Source organism: Triturus cristatus, chromosome 9 (assembly GCF_964204655.1).
Source record: "Triturus cristatus chromosome 9, aTriCri1.1, whole genome shotgun sequence".
NCBI classification, from domain to species: domain Eukaryota; kingdom Metazoa; phylum Chordata; class Amphibia; order Caudata; family Salamandridae; genus Triturus; species Triturus cristatus.
This window is the reverse complement of record NC_140592.1, coordinates 353,313,936-353,332,776: the sequence shown is the minus strand read 5'-3', so window position 1 is coordinate 353,332,776 and position 18,841 is coordinate 353,313,936. Positions and strand designations below refer to the sequence as shown.

The following is an 18,841-nucleotide window of genomic DNA, read 5'->3' as shown; positions in this document are numbered from 1 at the left end:
CCTACATAATTGATCTCCAGACCAAGACCCCAATAGGGCTTAACAATGAAGAAGAACTATGGGTCCATCTATGAGGATTAGAACATACTTTGATACGAAAGGGTATTTCGTAATACATACTTTGGATACCCTTTGATGCTTTTCTTTGGTCTGCCTTTTGGATTTAAATTTCAAATAACATCTTGTTTCACGCCTTAACATCTATGCACACTCTCTCACAGTAATAGGCTCTATGCCCATTCAGGGCTCTATTTTTCGTATACAAGGAGATGATAGATTAGGCAACATGGGTGAGATGTCAATGGGGTATTTATTTGCACCTTAAGACTAAGAGAAATATTTTTTTTTCTTTCTCTCTGACACAAACTGTTGTTACTCCCCACACAGCACTGATCTGGAGAATAATGTAAGATGTTCCTGCTATTTTAGGACTTATACATTTGTACTTTTGGGAAATGCATATTATTATTTTTGAATATCATCATATACCATCTGCTTTCCTCTCCACAATCTCCTTGACTAGAAAAACATCTGTCAGATTGCACTGTTGCCAAATTTTTAAACACTTAAACATATTGTTTGTATTATTGTAAGGCACATTACTTTGTAAATATATGTCACTACAAGATGGCAACCATGGATTTACGAACAATGCTGCTGAAAGTCCATCTTCTATGTTATTACTTTTTTACCATGTGACATTAGACCTAAGTTTAAATGTGACCGCGTAATCTTAAGGAAACTGACATTGAAAAAGCCAGTCGGCGAAACGCGTCTGTCAGCGTTTCGGGGTATGGAATAAGGGGGGGGGGGAACTTGCTGAATAAAGCACTCATGCTTTAAAAAGAAACATCGTTCCCGGATTTTGCTTTGGAGTGCTCTCCGCTTTACACGTTTTACGTGTTGGTTGTTTCGTGTTGAGGCGGCTCACCACTGCCGGGAGAATGCACCCAGGACGGAGACGGAGCGGCGGCGGGGAAGTGCTGTTGAAGAATATATATATATATATATATATATATATATATATATATATATATATATATATATATATATATATATATATATATATACATATATATATATATATATATCACAAACAGAAGTTCCCAACATGGGGAGCCATGTACAAATGTGTAAATCATTTATTCGTACGGGCAGCTCTGTACAGCAATCACTAAGGCACACAGGAACATCATGCCATCAAGTCCTGATGCGTTTCGGGCGTCCTTGCGCCCTTGGTCACAGGTGCTGGCAGTATAAACGTAGGCAGAATACGTCCCTCTTTTTCATTAGCTTATGAAGTTCCGCCTGAAGGGTGTGTCAGCCAGTGCATGCTGGTGAATGGAGTCCCTTTTAGTGTAAATCACAGGTAAGTAGCGGCTGCCGACGTATATAACACAGATAATCTCCCCAGTGGGACTGTGTAACTTGCATGAATGCCGCAAAGCTGGTATCTCCCAGCCGAACACACATCGTTCCTTCACCCGAAGCTTCAATGACTTCAGCGGACCCGCTCATCCGCAGGAGGGCTCTCCACGACCTGGGAGGGCCGCAAAAATTTGCATCACAAACAGAAGTTCCCAACATGGAGAGCCACGTACAAATGTGTAAATCATTTATCCGAACGGGCAGCTCTGTACAGCAATCATTAAGGCATACAGGAACATCATGCCATCAAGTCCTGATGCGTTTCGGGCGTCCTCGCGCCCTTGGTCACAGGTGCAGGCAATATAAATGCAGCCAGAATACGTCCCTCTTTTTCATCAGCTTTTGAAGTTCCACCCGATGGGCGTGTCAGCCAGTGCATGCTGGTGAATGAAGTCCCTTTTAGTGTAAATCACAGGTAAGTAGCGGCTGCCAACGTATGTAACACAGATAATCTCCCCAGTGGGACTGTGTAACTTGCATGAATGCGGCAAAGCTGGTATCTCCCAGCCGAACACATATCGTTCCTTCACCCGAAGCTTCAAGGACTTCAGCGGACCCGCTCATCTGCGGGAGGGCTCTCCGCGACCTGGGAGGGCCGCAAAAATTTGCATCACAAACAGAAGTTTCCAACATGGAGAGCCACGTACAAATGTGTAAATCATTTATTCGGACGGGCAGCTCTGTACAGCAATCACTAAGGCACACAGGAACATCATGCCATCAAGTCCTGACGCGTTTCGGGCGTCCTTGCGCCCTTGGTCACATGTGCTGGCAATATAAATGCAGGCAGAATACCGTCCCTCTTTTTCATCAGCTTATGAAGTTCCGCCCGATGGGCGTGTCAGCCAGTGCATGCTGGTGAATGGAGTCCCTTTTAGTGTAAATCACAGGTAAGTAGCGGCTGCCGACGTATATAACACAGATAATCTCCCCAGTGGGACTGTGTAACTTGCATGAATGCCGCAAAGCTGGTATCTCCCAGCCGAACACACATCGTTCCTTCACCCGAAGCTTCAATGACTTCAGCGGACCCGCTCATCTGCGGGAGGGCTCTCCGTGACCTGGGAGGGCCGCAAAAATTTGCATCACAAACAGAAGTTCCCAACATGGAGAGCCATGTACAAATGGGTAAATCATTTATTCGGACGGGCAGCTCTGTACAGCAATCACTAAGGCACACAGGAACATCATGCCATCAAGTCCTGACACGTTTCGGGCATCCTTGTGCCCTTGGTCACAGGTGCAGGCAATATAAATGCAGGCAGAATACGTCCCTCTTTTTCATCAGCTTATGAAGTTACGCCCGATGGGCGTATCAGCCAGTGCATGCTGGTGAATGAAGTCCCTTTTAGTGTAAATCACAGGTAAGTAGCGCTGCCAACGTATATACCACAGATAATCTCCCCAGTGGGACTGTGTAACTTGTATGAATGCCGCAAAGCTGGTATCTCCCAGCCGAACACACAACGTTCCTTCACCCGAAGCTTCAATGACTTCAGCGGACCCGCTCATCCGCGGGAAGGCTCTCCGTGACTTGGGAGGGCTGCAAAAATTTGCATCACAAACAGAAGTTCCCAACATGGAGAGCCACGTACAAATGTGTAAATCATTTATTCGGACGGGCAGCTCTGTACAGCAATCACTAAGGCACACAGGAACATCATGCCATCAAGTCCTGACACGTTTCGGGCATCCTTGTGCCCTTGGTCACAGGTGCAGGCAATATAAATGCAGGCAGAATACGTCCCTCTTTTTCATCAGCTTATGAAGTTCCGCCTGAAGGGTGTGTCAGCCAGTGCATGCTGGTGAATGGAGTCCCTTTTAGTGTAAATCACAGGTAAGTAGCGGCTGCCGACGTATATAACACAGATAATCTCCCCAGTGGGACTGTGTAACTTGCATGAATGCCGCAAAGCTGGTATCTCCCAGCCGAACACACATCGTTCCTTCACCCGAAGCTTCAATGACTTCAGCGGACCCGCTCATCCGCAGGAGGGCTCTCCACGACCTGGGAGGGCCGCAAAAATTTGCATCACAAACAGAAGTTCCCAACATGGAGAGCCACGTACAAATGTGTAAATCATTTATCCGAACGGGCAGCTCTGTACAGCAATCATTAAGGCATACAGGAACATCATGCCATCAAGTCCTGATGCGTTTCGGGCGTCCTTGCGCCCTTGGTCACAGGTGCAGGCAATATAAATGCAGGCAGAATACGTCCCTCTTTTTCATCAGCTTATGAAGTTCCACCCGATGGGCGTGTCAGCCAGTGCACGCTGGTGAATGAAGTCCCTTTTAGTGTAAATCACAGGTAAGTAGCGGCTGCCAACGTATGTAACACAGATAATCTCCCCAGTGGGACTGTGTAACTTGCATGAAGGCGGCAAAGCTGGTATCTCCCAGCCGAACACATATCGTTCCTTCACCCGAAGCTTCAATGACTTCAGCGGACCCGCTCATCTGCGGGAGGGCTCTCCGCGACCTGGGAGGGCCGCAAAAATTTGCATCACAAACAGAAGTTTCCAACATGGAGAGCCACGTACAAATGTGTAAATCATTTATTCGGATGGGCAGCTCTGTACAGCAATCACTAAGGCACACAGGAACATCATGCCATCAAGTCCTGACGCGTTTCGGGCGTCCTTGCGCCCTTGGTCACATGTGCTGGCAATATAAATGCAGGCAGAATACCGTCCCTCTTTTTCATCAGCTTATGAAGTTCCGCCCGATGGGCGTGTCAGCCAGTGCATGCTGGTGAATGGAGTCCCTTTTAGTGTAAATCACAGGTAAGTAGCGGCTGCCGACGTATATAACACAGATAATCTCCCCAGTGGGACTGTGTAACTTGCATGAATGCCGCAAAGCTGGTATCTCCCAGCCGAACACACATCGTTCCTTCACCCGAAGCTTCAATGACTTCAGCGGACCCGCTCATCTGCGGGAGGGCTCTCTGTGACCTGGGAGGGCCGCAAAAATTTGCATCACAAACAGAAGTTCCCAACATGGAGAGCCATGTACAAATGTGTAAATCATTTATTCGGACGGGCAGCTCTGTACAGCAATCACTAAGGCACACAGGAACATCATGCCATCAAGTCCTGACACGTTTCGGGCATCCTTGTGCCCTTGGTCACAGGTGCAGGCAATATAAATGCAGGCAGAATACGTCCCTCTTTTTCATCAGCTTATGAAGTTACGCCCGATGGGCGTATCAGCCAGTGCATGCTGGTGAATGAAGTCCCTTTTAGTGTAAATCACAGGTAAGTAGCGCTGCCAACGTATATAACACAGATAATCTCCCCAGTGGGACTGTGTAACTTGTATGAATGCCGCAAAGCTGGTATCTCCCAGCCGAACACACAACGTTCCTTCACCCGAAGCTTCAATGACTTCAGCGGACCCGCTCATCCGCGGGAAGGCTCTCCGTGACTTGGGAGGGCTGCAAAAATTTGCATCACAAACAGAAGTTCCCAACATGGAGAGCCACGTACAATTGTGTAAATCATTTATTCGCACGGGCAGCTCTGTACAGCAATCACTGAGGCACACAGGAACATCATGCCATCAAGTGCTGACGCGTTTCGGGCGTCCTTGCGCCCTTGGTCACATGTGCTGACAATATAAACGCAGGCAGAATACCGTCCTTCTTTTTCATCAGCTTAGGAAGTTCCGCCCGATGGGCGTGTCAGCCAGTGCATGCTGGCGAATGGAGTCCCTTTTAGTGTAAATCACAGGTAAGTAGCGGCTGCCGACATATATAACACAGATAATCTTCCCAGTGGGACTGTGTAACTTGCATGAATGCCGCAAAGCTGGTATCTCCCAGCCGAACACACATCGTTCCTTCACCCGAAGCTTTAATGACTTCAGCGGACCCGCTCATCCGCGGGAGGGCTCTCCGCGACCTGGGAGGGCCGCAAAAATTTGCATCACAAACAGAAGTTCCCAACATGGAGAGCCACGTACAAATGTGTAAATCATTTATTCCGACGGGCAGCTCTATACAGCAATCACTAAGGCACACAGGAACATCATGCCATCAAGTCCTGACGCGTATATATATAATACACATTGGCTACTGATGTATATTATTTTTTGTAGTTATAAAAATAAATATATTTTTCGCCGGTTAATAATAGTGTGCATATTCATTATTCACAAATAATGTTGATATATATAAACATAATTAATATATGAGCCAAAAAGGGCATTTTATAAATGAGCTTGGTACCATGTTGCTACAAGAGGTTTTTAAATGTTAGTACATGCCACTCAAATGAATGCACTTTTAGAGTAAGGGGGTGCTTGCAGTTGCGTCAACTGTCTCTGTTCGAAAAGGAGTGTGGGCATGATGTAAGATGAGAGGGGTTATCAATACAGTGCTGAGTGAGCAGTTGCAGGGATGCAGAGTTATAAGAAGTTTGTGCACGGGAGCAAGACAACTCGCTGCTCTGCGTCAAAGGGAGAGGCCAGGAATGCCGCTTGTAATGAAGACCGATTTGGGATCGGACAGAGTTATTCAAGGCTTGGAAGTTAAAGAGAAATTCATTGGACCGATTTGTTCTTATAATCATGCTGACGTTGAGAGTCTTTGATGCTTGCGCAGATTCATTATGCTGAGATTGATCTCTATTCACATAACTTTCCATGTTCTCCTTCTTCATATCTGAGTATTTGTTATAGCGTCGCTTTCCAGTGAACGCTACCAGCCACTTTTTCTTGACTATTTTTCAGGCAGATGTGTATATAGGAATTCATCCTTCTTCAAATCCTTGGTGACTTATGTCGCTCCCTCCCATTTTGTTTGTCGCCCTGTAGAAGGCTGACCTCATATTGTGCTCTATACCGAAATGCGCGTCGGCACTCCAGTTAAGAACATTTAGACCAGGACCACCAATGCAATTGAACCCAATTGGATGTAGGAAAAACGGGTCACCCTACAGCTATAAGCCATAAATGATTGGAAACACATACATATATATATATAATATATATAAATTCTTCTTGAATTTGGCGTTGGAGGTGCCGTGATTTTAACAGACAGAATCTCCTCCGGGGGCTCAATGGGGGCTGAATAATTTGTCCTTGATGTAACGTGAGCATTTGAACCCACTGGAGGGTTAAATTGGTGCACAACAAACTAGGTAGTCCAGCATGCAATGGAAATGTTAAATGGAATTATGGGCACACCGGAGGCCAATTGAACAGAATTAATGAGCATGCAGGGGCTGCTGGTTACGCACTATACCTGGCAAGTGCTCACGGTGGCCTCTGAAAAAAAGGAGAGGAATTCATTGCAACGCGTAAGGCCAGCAGGACACAGATACGGGAGGGGAAGCTGTCTGTTATGAATAAAGAAAGATGTTATCGTACCTTCAATGGAGTGCGGCCTTAATTGCTGAAGCAATTTTTTGGGAACATTAGTGCCAATATCGGCAACAGTTATCACAAAGCACATAAGTACATAAGTGCATAAATAAAACACACGACACTGTAATGTAAGTGGAGAAATATTGCTGCAGGTGTATTAGCATAACCAATATGCAAACAAGGTGGGTTATCTTACGGGCGATCCCAGGGCAGGCCAGCCCTATGCCGCCTGCCCTCTGATAAGCCTAGAGTCACCATGGCAACGCCAACTGGTGTATACCAAATATTGGGAGGGTCCACCCCTCCCATCCGTGGACCACCAGTCCACATGCTTCACACGCCCCCCCGTGATGGGTGGGCGGAGCATACATGGCAGCCCCCGGTTGCTCAGACCCACAACCGCCTTTCGGTTAACGGGGCGCCGTCGTTCTTCCAGGGGACCCGCTAAACATCCCTGGGTATCCTGGCTTAGCACCCCGCGGTGCTGCTGCATGCTGTACCCCTTGGTATGTGCAGACCCTGGATCGCCCTGTAACTCCTCCTGCAACACAAAGTAAAATTGTTAGAAAAAACCTGCCCCCCCCCCCCCTTTTGTCCCTCCGGACGCCGGGTAAGCGGAGGGGCGGGCAAGGCGAACGAGCGGACAAGAGGACGAGGAGGGGGCGGAGACAGTATAAGTACCCCTGTCTCCTGCCCGCCCTCGCCGGAAACAGCTATCTGTTGGGGTCTCCCCCGGACTAGCCCAGGGACTCGACCTCCCACCCCTGTGCCTTCCTGTGGCACTAAGGCGGCCGCCCTCCAAGGGGCGGGCCGCTGCGCAACCCCCCCCCCCCGGGCAGCCTTACATAGTGCCAATATCGGCAACAGTTATCACAAAGCACATAAGTACATAAGTGCATAAATAAAACACACGACACTGTAATGTAAGTGGAGAAATATTGCTGCAGGTTTATTAGCATAACCAATATGCAAACAAGGTGGGTTATCTTACGGGCGATCCCAGGGCAGGCCAGCCCTATGCCGCCTGCCCGTCTGATAAGCCTAGAGTCACCGCCAACTGGTGTATACCAAATATTGGGAGGGTCCACCCCTCCCATCCGTGGACCACCAGTCCACATGCTTCACACGCCCCCCCGTGATGGGTGGGCGGAGCATACATGGCAGCCCCCGGTTGCTCAGACCCACAACCGCCTTTCGGTTAACGGGGCGCCATCGTTCTTCCAGGGGACCCGCTAAACATCCCTGGGTATCCTGGCTTAGCACCCCGCGGTGCTGCTGCATGCTGTACCCCTTGGTATGTGCAAAATCCATTACAACGCATTGCATTACAACGCATGACACTACAACGCATTTCTAAAAACTACCTTTACAACGCATTCCATTACAACGCCTACTACCTTTACAACGCATACCATTACAACGCATAATATTAAATTGCATTTAAGGTAAGTATTAGATAGTATAGGGGTTAAAATTACTATTCTAACTCCAGGGGGTGCAACAGTAGGGTAAGTGTTGGATAGTATAGGGGTAAAAATTACTATTCTAACTCCAGGGGGTGCAACAGTAGGGTAAGTGTTGGATAGTGTAGTGTAATATTATGCGTTGTAATGGTATGCGTTGTAAAGGTAGTAGGCGTTGTAATGGAATGCGTTGTAAAGGTAGTTTTTAAAAATGCGTTGTAGTGTCATGCGTTGTAATGGAATGCGTTGTAATGGATTTTGCGTTGTAAAAAATGCGTTGTAAGTGTAGTGCGTTGTAAAAGTTGCGTTGTAAAGGTTGTTCCCCGTAAATTGTCGGTCAGAAACTCGTCTTCATTTAGCGAGATTTGAATGCCAAGATATGTGAACTTATACTTGGGAGTAAGCGGTACTGCTGCAATGAACCGCTGGGGGATATTTCCCTTTAGTGGAAAAATCAGAGACTTGTTCCAGTTAATCGTATAGTCCGAGTAACTCCCAAACAGTTGGAAAATGTGTAACACCCTGTGTACTGATTTATACGGATTGGTCAGATATAGCAGTATATCGTCGGCGTACAGAGATATCCTGTCCTCCCATCCACCTCCCCCCTCAATTCCTGAGAGGACAGGATAATTTCTCACCCATGCTGCCATTTGTTCCAGAGCGAAAGCCAAGATCGTTGGCGAATGTGGGCATCCCTGATGGGTGCCCTTCCGGAGCGGAAAAGGACGTGAAACTACCCCATTAACCCTTACTCTGGCCTTGGGATCTTGGTATAGCAGTTTAACCCATTCGCAAATCTTAGGGCCAAAGCCTAGTCTGTGCAATGATTCAAACATATGTTCCAATTCCACACTATCAAATACCATTTGTGCATCCAGCAATAGTATACGTACATCTTCTTTTTGGTCTGTCTTATCCCAGTGTAGCACCCCATATGGCCTCCTAAGATTCAGTATTGTGCTTCTTTGAGGCATGAATCCCCATTGGTCTGGGTGGACCAGCTCGGGGATCACTGTCTGCAACCTAGTCGCCAACGCTCTTGCAAAAACTTTCACTTCCACATTCAATAGTGAAATTGGTCTATAGGATCCACACTCTGTCCGATTTTTCTCTTTCTTTGGTATTACCACTACGGACATCCGCTGGGAGTTGCCCTTTTTCCAGAGACTCCTGGTACATATTAAGTATGTGAGGTGCGATCCTAATTGCTACACATTTATACATTTTCACAGGTAAGCCATTCGGGCCCGCTGCCTTCCCAGATTGTAGATCCATAAGGGCATTCATTATTTCTTCAATCGTCAGTCCAGTTCTAATGCATCTCTGTCCTCAGTGGTCAGTGATGGCATGTTTATTTCTCTAAGTAGTTCTGTGCAGTCCTCTGTCCTTGGAGTCGACGAGGGGATATAGAGTGTCTCGTAGTATCACTCAAAGGCCTCCGCTAGTATTATGGGTGCCTCCATCTGGATTATATCTCCAGTACCCAGTTCCTTTCCGTATCCGTCTTTTCAAGACAGGCAAGCATTTTATTTGTTTTATCTCCCATGTCATATAGCCTCCACTGCATTTCCTTAATGTGGCTGTGAGCCCTATGTTCACTCAGGTGTCTAAGTTCTTGCTGTTTGAGCTTAAGCCTGCAGGTTTCTTTAGAGTCCAGATTGTGCACTCCACTGATGCCCTTCTCAAGATGGCTTATCTCCTTTTCAATCGCCTCGAGATCTTCCAAGTTTTTTTTTCTTCTGTATCCCTATTTGAGCTTGCACATGTCCCCATATTGCGGGTTTATATGCCTCCCATAGGGTGGACGACTCCTCCACTGAGCTTTTAATTTCTTGAAAGTATTGTGTCACGCATTTCAGCAATTTCTCCTTGCTCTGTTTGTCCCTAAAATACCGGGGGGTAGGTCTACAAGGAAGTGCTCCAGCATGGCAACGCAAGCCCTTTGGCTGCCCCACACTCCGGCACTTCTGAAGCCCAGGAATGCGACATATTTACAATAAAATGTGGCATTCCTGTGCTCTCCCCTGCACTGGTGCACAAACTGCAGCCATGCGCCGGCGCAGGCACCCTTGCACCATGTAAGTGTGTTAGTGAATGCATTATTGCATGGATGGGTGTGTCAGTGCATGTAGCGGTTTGTCCTCCATGTGACAATGTGTGTACGAGTGAGTGTGTGAGTATTTTAGTTACTGTATTAGTGTGTTCATGTGTGTGTCAGTGTATGTATTAGGGAGTCCTAGGCTGTCTCAGGGTGTGTAGAAGTGAGTGTGTTAGTGAATGTATTAGTGAATTCATCGGTGTGACATTGTATATATCAGTTAGTCCTACAGTATGTCAGGATGGATGTGTGTGAGTGGCTGTTTGAATACATTTGTCAATGGATTGATGTGTCCATGGGTGTGTTAATGTATGTATCAGTTTGTCTTCAGTGTGTATATGATTGAGTCAGTGATTTAATCAGAAAATGCATGTATATCGATGGGTGTGTTAATGTATGTATTAGACCTTGGGGTATGTCAGGGTGCGTAGGACTGAGTGAGTATGCCAGTTAATTCATCAGTGTGTCCATGGATGTGTCAGTGTATGCATTAGTGAGTTGTAGAGTGTGTCACTGTGTGTATGAGTGAGTGAATATGTCATTTCAATCAATCAATCAATAAATAGCTTTATTCGGAAGTATAATAACAACCATAAAAGCACATGCAACATTACGTCATGTAAAGCATAAAACAAATAAAACAATAATTATAAAGTTAAAACATAACTATATGCGTTAAAATAATTTTAGAGCAACATAGACCTACGAGCTTGCACATCACATTTTAATGAGGCCCCACCATGCATTGTCCAGTACTTTGTAAAAACGTTTTTTAAAACGAAATTAAAAACAATCTTGTAACCTTACATAAAAATTTACATAAGAATATAAAATGGATCATTGAATAACCTGAATCATTATCACAGGGACACGGTACAGCCTCTAAATTGTGGACAAAACCATGGGGGAAGCACAACAGGTATTTTATTGTGTATGCTCTAAAATGTAATAGCAAAGATCGCTCCCATCTATTCCGTGCATGCCAAATGTAATCAGAAGGGCAATCAGATTCACATAATCGAATATATGTAGACACATTTGGCTTCACCATTATATACCTTAGATGCAGTGATTGTTCATAATCATAAAGTGCTTGTGCTACTATCTTTTTATCTACATCTATACACGATGTTGGTTCAGTGAAAGCAGTGTGCATTCCAATTTTACGATATTCGTCTTTCACATAGGCCAGCCAGGGAATAGGTGAACCCTTATACAGAGAGAGACAATCCAAAATGATGTCTTTGGTTAGCCCGCCCTCAGTGTTTTTTCTGATTGCAAGCCACAGCAATACAGAACGAACCTTAATATGGTCAGCTAGATAAAAAAGACTTAGGGCCATATGTATGTAGATAGCATTTTGCGATTCCCTAATTTCATATCACAAGGATTGTCAATTAGGAAATCTCAAAATGCAATGTATGAAGATGTATAGTACACCTTTTGCGATTCCTAGGGGGTTGCAAATGACCTACCACATGAATAATAATTAGGATTGGGCGGTAAACTTTGCTCTGTTCGCGGAGTTTGCGATGTGCAGCAGAGTCTTTTCCCCGCTCGTGATCGCAAACGGTAAGTTTGCGATCACGAATGGTAAGATCGTGAGCCGAAAGTTCGCGAGCGCAAGCTGCCGCTCAGGTAGAATTTATACCCGAGCGGAAGGAATACCAACACAAACTGCAGTTCGCACTACACTCTGCCACTCGTGGAACTTCGCAGAGTTTTTTTGTCACTTCACGTAGCAAAACTCAGCGAACTACGCCCAGGCCTATTATTAATGAGGTAGGTTGCAATTTGCGACCCCCTAGGAATCTCAAAAATCACAGGGATGGTGGCCTGCTGAGATCAGCAGACCACCATGTCCGTTATTGCTTTTCAATAAAGCAATCTTTTTTTTTTTTGCAAAGCAGCCTCTTTTCCTTAAAGGAAAACAAGATGCTTTACAAAACAAAAAATGTAAAGTTTTCTTTTAATTTTTTAAGAGCAGGCAGTGCAGTAATACACTTGGTGGAGGTACTTAAACTGGATGAGCCTGTATCTAGCAGACACCGCTGAATACCGAGGGCTGGCCAAGGCTTCGGCCCAGTCATCATCTGTGAGGGCCGGCGAACTACGCCCAGGCCTATTATTAATGAGGTAGGTTGCAATTTGCGACCCCCTAGGAATCTCAAAAATCACAGGGATGGTGGCCTGCTGAGATCAGCAGACCACCATGTCCGTTATTGCTTTTCAATAAAGCAATCTTTTTTTTTTTTTGCAAAGCAGCCTCTTTTCCTTAAAGGAAAACTTTACAAAACGAAAAATGTAAAGTTTTCTTTTAATTTTTTAAGAGCAGGCAGTGCAGTAATACACTTGGTGGAGGTACTTAAACTGGATGAGCCTGTATCTAGCAGACACCGCTGAATACCAAGGGCTGGCCAAGGCTTCGGCCCAGTCATCATCTGTGAGGGCCGGCAGATCCCCAGCACATACTGCTCTAGTTTTATGGATAGTTGTCTTAGCGTGTGTGTTGAGTGTCTGATATATTTGCCTAATTTTGTGGTCCCCGATGTCCCCCATCAATAGGCGACCCTCTAACATGTGGAACTCAGGCAGAGCCTCCAGTTGGCATATCTGGGGGTCTAAGGCATGTCGAAGCTGTGGGTAGCGGTGAAATTGTGATTTATGGAGGTCATAATCCAACTGCAACCTTTGAAAGGATTTAAGGGTGGTGCCCCGCATGACATCCCCCAGCGTGGAAATCCTGATGAGGTCCCATTTACAGAAACCGCAGAGCCCCGCAACAGGCCGAAGAAAGGTGCCATGCCATAGGGGAGTAGAGCAAGTCAGTCTACCCCACCATCCCATGGACCGAACTGCCCGCCTCCAGATTTGTATGACTATCCTGCAAGCCGGAGGCAGAGTGTCTAGAGATGCATTACTATACAAGAGGTGTAGCAAGGGGATGCCGGACATGGCGATCTGCTTGACTGCGTAGGCCGGGTCCGACTGGGGCCCATACCACTACTCATTTATCACCATGAGGTGAAGCGGAATAATATGCTTGGACATCTGCCGCTGCAATACCCATGCAATACGCAGATTGCGTGCACATGGAGAGCGCTACGCGAATCGCACTCCCCTGCCATAGGAACCTGTTCAGAAGAGCATTAACCTGTGGAGGGATGGAGTATGGAAAGTTTTGGAGCCGATATAGTAGGCGCGGTAAGGACACCATCTTGAAAATGGCGGACCTTATGTATAGAGACCGAGGTAGCTGGGACCAGACCGTTGTCTCGTTATGGACAGCAGGGAGCTGTGGAGCGATATTGTGTGTCCAGGAGACTGTGGGACACGGTGAAATGAAAACCCCCAGGTATTTGAAGCCAGTATCGACAATGCACAGTTCCGAGGCCCAGGCTTGACTCCTCGGGTCCCCGTAAATAGGAAAAGGTGTGAATTTGGATGGATTGGTGCACAACCCAGTGGTTTTGCCGAAAACACGAAGGATTTGGAGGACCCGTGGCCCCGATAACCATGGGTCTGACATGAAGAAGAGAGCGTCATCCGCGTAAAGTGCGCTTCTATCGGAGTGCTCCTGTGTCCAATCCATCCCCCAAATCAGCGGGACCTGACGCACCCATGCTGCCAGGGGCTCTATCGCAAGGGCAAACAGCAGAGGGGACAGGGGGCAACCCTGCCTCGTGCCCCGACGGATGGGAAAGGGAGCAGAAAAATGTCCCGCAGCGCAAACCGATGCAGTGAGGTCTGTATACAGCAGCCGCATATAGGCTATAAACCCGCCTGGTCAAGGTGTATAAGGTCGTGGATGCAAGACCGGAGGCGGTCCGCCAGGACCTTCCCTAGGAGCTTAGGCTCAAAGTTCAGCAATGGAGGCAAACACTTGCACCACCGCTTCAGTGGGGGTGCATAGTGTGCCAATCGGGGCCCTCAAAAGAGGAACCTGTACTGGGGCAGATCTAGCTTTGCTGGGTTCAGGAGCATAGGCTTGAGGCCCTTGGTGGCCTGACGCCGGCTCGTGGAGGCCTCCCCCGTGCTGCCTGGTCCGGGACCGCTGGGCGAGCCCAGGGATGGGTTAAGCCCCGCCATGGGCCCGGTCAGAGGTCTGCCGGGGACCCCCATTCTCAGCACCGGGCCTGAGGCCCAGCTGGGGTCTCCAAGCCCCCTTGGACGCAGAGTCCCCGAGCCCTGCATGGGCAAGCGAGAGCCCTCCGGCAAAGGCTCGGGGCGTGCAGATTGGCGTCCTTCAGGCCCCGCCATCTGTTCACACCTTCCCCCTCGGCCATCTGGTCATGCACAATGCTTTCCAATGGGGCGACCAGATGACTGGGCCAGCCTGGAAGTCCCGATGAGAGCTCGTCCACCTCCCGAATCCCAGCCAGGGCTCCAGGAGGTCAGCTGCCTCCGCGCCCTGGGTCCTCTCCATCACCCAGTGCACACGGATTACCAGGAAGAGGGATAGCTTTCCTCTGGATTACTAGAGGCAGGGTAAGCCGGAACCCCTCTCAGGCTGGGGGTTCTCCGCCGGGGACCAGATGACCTAGGCCTGGACAACACCTCCCCACCATCTGGGGCTCCCTCGTCTGGCCAGCCACATGGCAAAGTACTTGGGACGGGCTCCATCAGGCCCCAGCCAGCCCTCCCCTAGGTGTCTGGGCCCGAGAGCTCCTGCGGGCTCCCCATCCCTGAGGCCTAGCTGGGGTCTCCAAGACCCGGGACATGGAGCCCCCGAGCCCTGCAAGGGCAGGCGGGACCCTACCACGAAGGCTCGGGTGGGCACATGGGCATCCTTCAGTCCCAGCCATCTGGTCGCGCCTTTCCCTTCGGCCATCTGGTTGCACACAATGCTTTCCAATGGGGCAACCAGATGGCCGGGCTGGCCTGGAAGTCCTGATGAGGGGTCGTCCACCTCCTTGATCCCAGCCAGGGCTCCAGGAGGTAAGGCGTCCGCGCCCTGGGTCCCCTCCATCACTCAGTGCGCACAGGTTACCAGAAAGAAGGGTAGCTGTCCTCCGGATTGCTTGGTGCAGGGTATGCCGGAACCCCTCTCGGGCTGGCGCTTCTCTGCCGGGGATCAGATGGGTTCAGCCCGGACAACACCTCCCCACCATCCGGGGCTCCCTCCTCCAGCCCTCTGCATGCCAAAGTGCCTTGGACGGGTTCCATCAGGCCCTGGCCGGTCTTCCCTTGGGCATCCGGGCCCGAGAACTCCTGCGGGCTCTTCGTGCCTGAGGCCCAGCTGGGGTCTCTGAGGCCCCGAGAAGCAGAGCCCCCCCGAGCCCTTCAAAGGGCAGGCGGGAGCCCTTCTGCGAAGGCACGGGCGGGCAGATGGGCATCCTTCGGACCTGGCCATCTGGTCGCGCCTTTCCCTCGGCCAACTGGTCACTCGCAATGCTTTCCCATGGGGCGACCAGATGGCCGGGCCGGCCTGGAAGTCCTGATGAGGGGTCATCCGCCTCCCCTATCCCAGCCAGGGCTCCAGGAGGTCAGGCGCATCTGTGGCTAGGGTCCTCGCAGTCTCGCAGTGAGCACGAGTTAGCAGAAAGTGGGGTACCCTTCCTCCGGAATACTAGGGACAGGGTACTCCGGAACCCCCCTAGGCCTAGGGGTCCTCAGCTGGCAGCTAGATGGGCGAGGATGCCCTCTAAGCCGGGGTCTGTCCTTGTTTCTGCTGCGTGGGATGGGGTCCTGTGGGCCCGGGGAGGCTTCCCCTGTGCCTCCGGACCCGGGAGCCACAGCTGGGTCCAGGGGCCCTGCCTGGCCATGGGTCAGGTGCTCCAGCCCTGGGCCCCGTCGCCCGGCCTACCAATATGTCAAAGGCCCGAGACGGGATTCTGTCATGCCCGGGGAGCCCCCCTCGCTTGGCTGGGTTCAGGAGCTCTGTCCAGGGCCGAGGGGCCCTGGGGAGGGTGGCCTCCTCACTCTGGGTCCATCCTCAGGCCTGCCGTATGGCATGGTTCCCGGGATGGGGTTCCGTAGGCCATGGGAGGCTCCCCCTGCACCTTTGGGCCCAGGAGCCCCTGCTGGGTCCAGGGGCCCCGCCGGGCCCCATGTTGAGTGCTCCAGCCCTGGGCCCCGTCCCCCAGCCTGCCGCTATGCCGAATGCCGGTGATGGGGTTCTGTTGTGCCCAGGGAGCCCCCCCTTGCTTGGCTGGGTTCAATACCTCTATCTGGGGCCCCTGAGGGCCCGAGGAGGGTGGCCTACAAACCCCAGTCTCCGTCCTTGGGCCTGCCGCGTGGCAGGGAGCCCGGGATGGGGTCCCGTGGGCCCTGGGAGGCTTCCCCTGTGCCTCTGGGTCCGGGAGCCCCAGCTGGGTCCAGGGGCCACACCGGGCCCCAGGTTGGGTGCTCCAGCCCTGGGCCTTGTCCCCCGGCCTTCCGCTATGCCAAAGGCCCAAGACAGGGTTCCGTCATGCCTAGGGAGCCCCCTTCGCTTGGCTGGGTTCAGGAGTTTCATCTGGGGCCCCTGAGGGCCCCGGTGAGGGCAGCCTCCCCACCCCGGGCTCCGTCCTCAGGCCTGCCGCATGGCAGAGTGCCCGGGACGGGGTCCTGCGGGCTTGGGGAGGCTTTCCCTGCGCCTCTGAGACGGGAGCCCCTGGTTGGGTCCAGGGGCCCCACTGGGCACTGGGTCAGGTGACGCTCCCTGGCCTGCTGCTATGCCAAGGGCCTGGGACGGGGGTCTGTCAGTCCTATGCAGACCTCCCCCACTTCGCCTGCTTGTCAAGGTGTCCACGGGCCCCGGGCCAGAGGGCCCACCGGTTCCCCCTTGCAGCCCCATGGCTGAGGCCCAGTTGGGGCCCTGGCCCTCTGGCCCCCCTTGACTCAGATTCCGCTCACCCTTTCGTTAGGGCACAGAGCGACTAGATGGCCGCACTTCGAGCCCAGGCATCTGGTCGTGCCTTTCCCCTCGGCCATCTTGTCGCACCTATCCCCTTGGCCATCTGGTCGCGCGCAATGGTTTGCAATGGGGTGACCAAGTGATCGCGTTTCCCTGGAAGTCCTGATGAGGGCTTATTTTCCTCCCCGATCCCAGAGAGGGCTCCAGGAGGTCGGGCACGTTTGTGCCTTGATACCCCTCTGTCACTCGGTGTGCACGGATTACAAGAAAGGGGGGTAATTTTCCTCCAGATTACTAGGGAGAGGGTCAGTCAGGCCTCCGTGAAATCTGCAATTCAGAGACAAGGAAAGGCAGGACCCGGGCCTGCCTGCCGTGGCCCCCAGGGGCCCAGCTCCGCACCTGCCTCTCAGCCCCTTCCGGATGGGCCTTTCCTCCGAGCCTGCTTGCCTCGAGAGCAGGCAGAGACACGAAACCAGCATCCCCTGCGCAGGGCGGACTGCCAGGGCAGGCCTCGGCCGTACTCCGATCGATTGGGTACTCTTGGTCCATTTAGGGATGGACTGCTTGGCCAGCCTTGGCTATTGTTTCAATCAAAGAGCTTTCTCACTGCAAGGACCGTCTGACTCGAGGGCCTGCCACCTGGCGGCAGGCCCTTCACCCTACCCAGCAGAGTGGAGGCCAAGCGGCCCGGCCCCGGCAGCTTGTGCTCCCTCAGTGGTCCGACCCAAGCGGAAGGGGTCGGGTGGCGCCAGGCCCTTGGATGCTGCAACCCGGCAGGTCCGTAGGCCACACCTGCCATGCCGTCACCCCTCTCCACCCAGCACATTTCTGCAGCAGCTCGGAACAACCGTTCCAAGGGGTGCCGCGGCCACCAGGCTTCGGCACCCCTGTGTCTCGCACCCCTTCAGCGAGCGCTCCCACCCAGGCGGGCGGGCTCCTTTCCCTACCAGGCTCCCAAGAGAGAGGGGTGTGCGAAGATTGCCGATCAGGGACCACCCCCCACCCTGAAAAACCCTGCTGCCCTGGGCCCTCCCGTGCCCGAGTCCTGGCCGGTCCGGGCTTTGGACGACCGAGGAGCGGCCATTCCCGTGCGGCAGGGCGGCCTGGAAGAGAAGGAGCTGAGGGCCTGCGAGGCGACCCCAGGCTGCACTCGGTGGGAGGCATGCGGGATAGGGAGCCACCTGGCTATCCCCTTCCGGGGCCTCCGACCTGGGCAAGGGTGGGGTGGGCTTCTCACCAACCCGCCGGCACTGTTCGGGGCTGCCTGGCGATGGACGGCTGAAGTGCAGTTGGGGTGACCCTCCTCGTTGCCAGGTACCCGGTTTGACCCAGTCCCATGCGACCGGGCCAAGGGGTTTGAAGACTTGCGTGGTCCCTCCTGGTTACCCCGGGAAGGACCGGTGGCAGTGGGGCTGCAGCCTGCTCCCATCGCTATGGAAGCCCCCTTCACCCATGGGTGGGTGGGGGGACTTCTGGGTCGAGCACCTGGTAATGCTTTTTTCTCCCAATGATGCATTCTGACTCCCAGAGGGGAAGCCTTGAACAGGGCGCCCAGGCTGTCTTGCCGCGTGGGCAGTGGATGGACAGCGTCGCCTTCCTCCCACCTCTCCTGCGCCTGCAGGTGGGTGAACGTTTTCAAAA

General features: G+C 51.3%; 1 protein-coding gene across 2 annotated transcripts in view; it reads left to right on the top strand.

Moving 5' to 3' along the window:
* LOC146797915 (galactosylgalactosylxylosylprotein 3-beta-glucuronosyltransferase 1-like) overlaps window positions 1–18,841 on the top strand; it is a 641,970-nt gene that overhangs the window by 170,365 nt on the left and 452,764 nt on the right. The gene's annotated exons all lie outside the window — the stretch shown is intronic.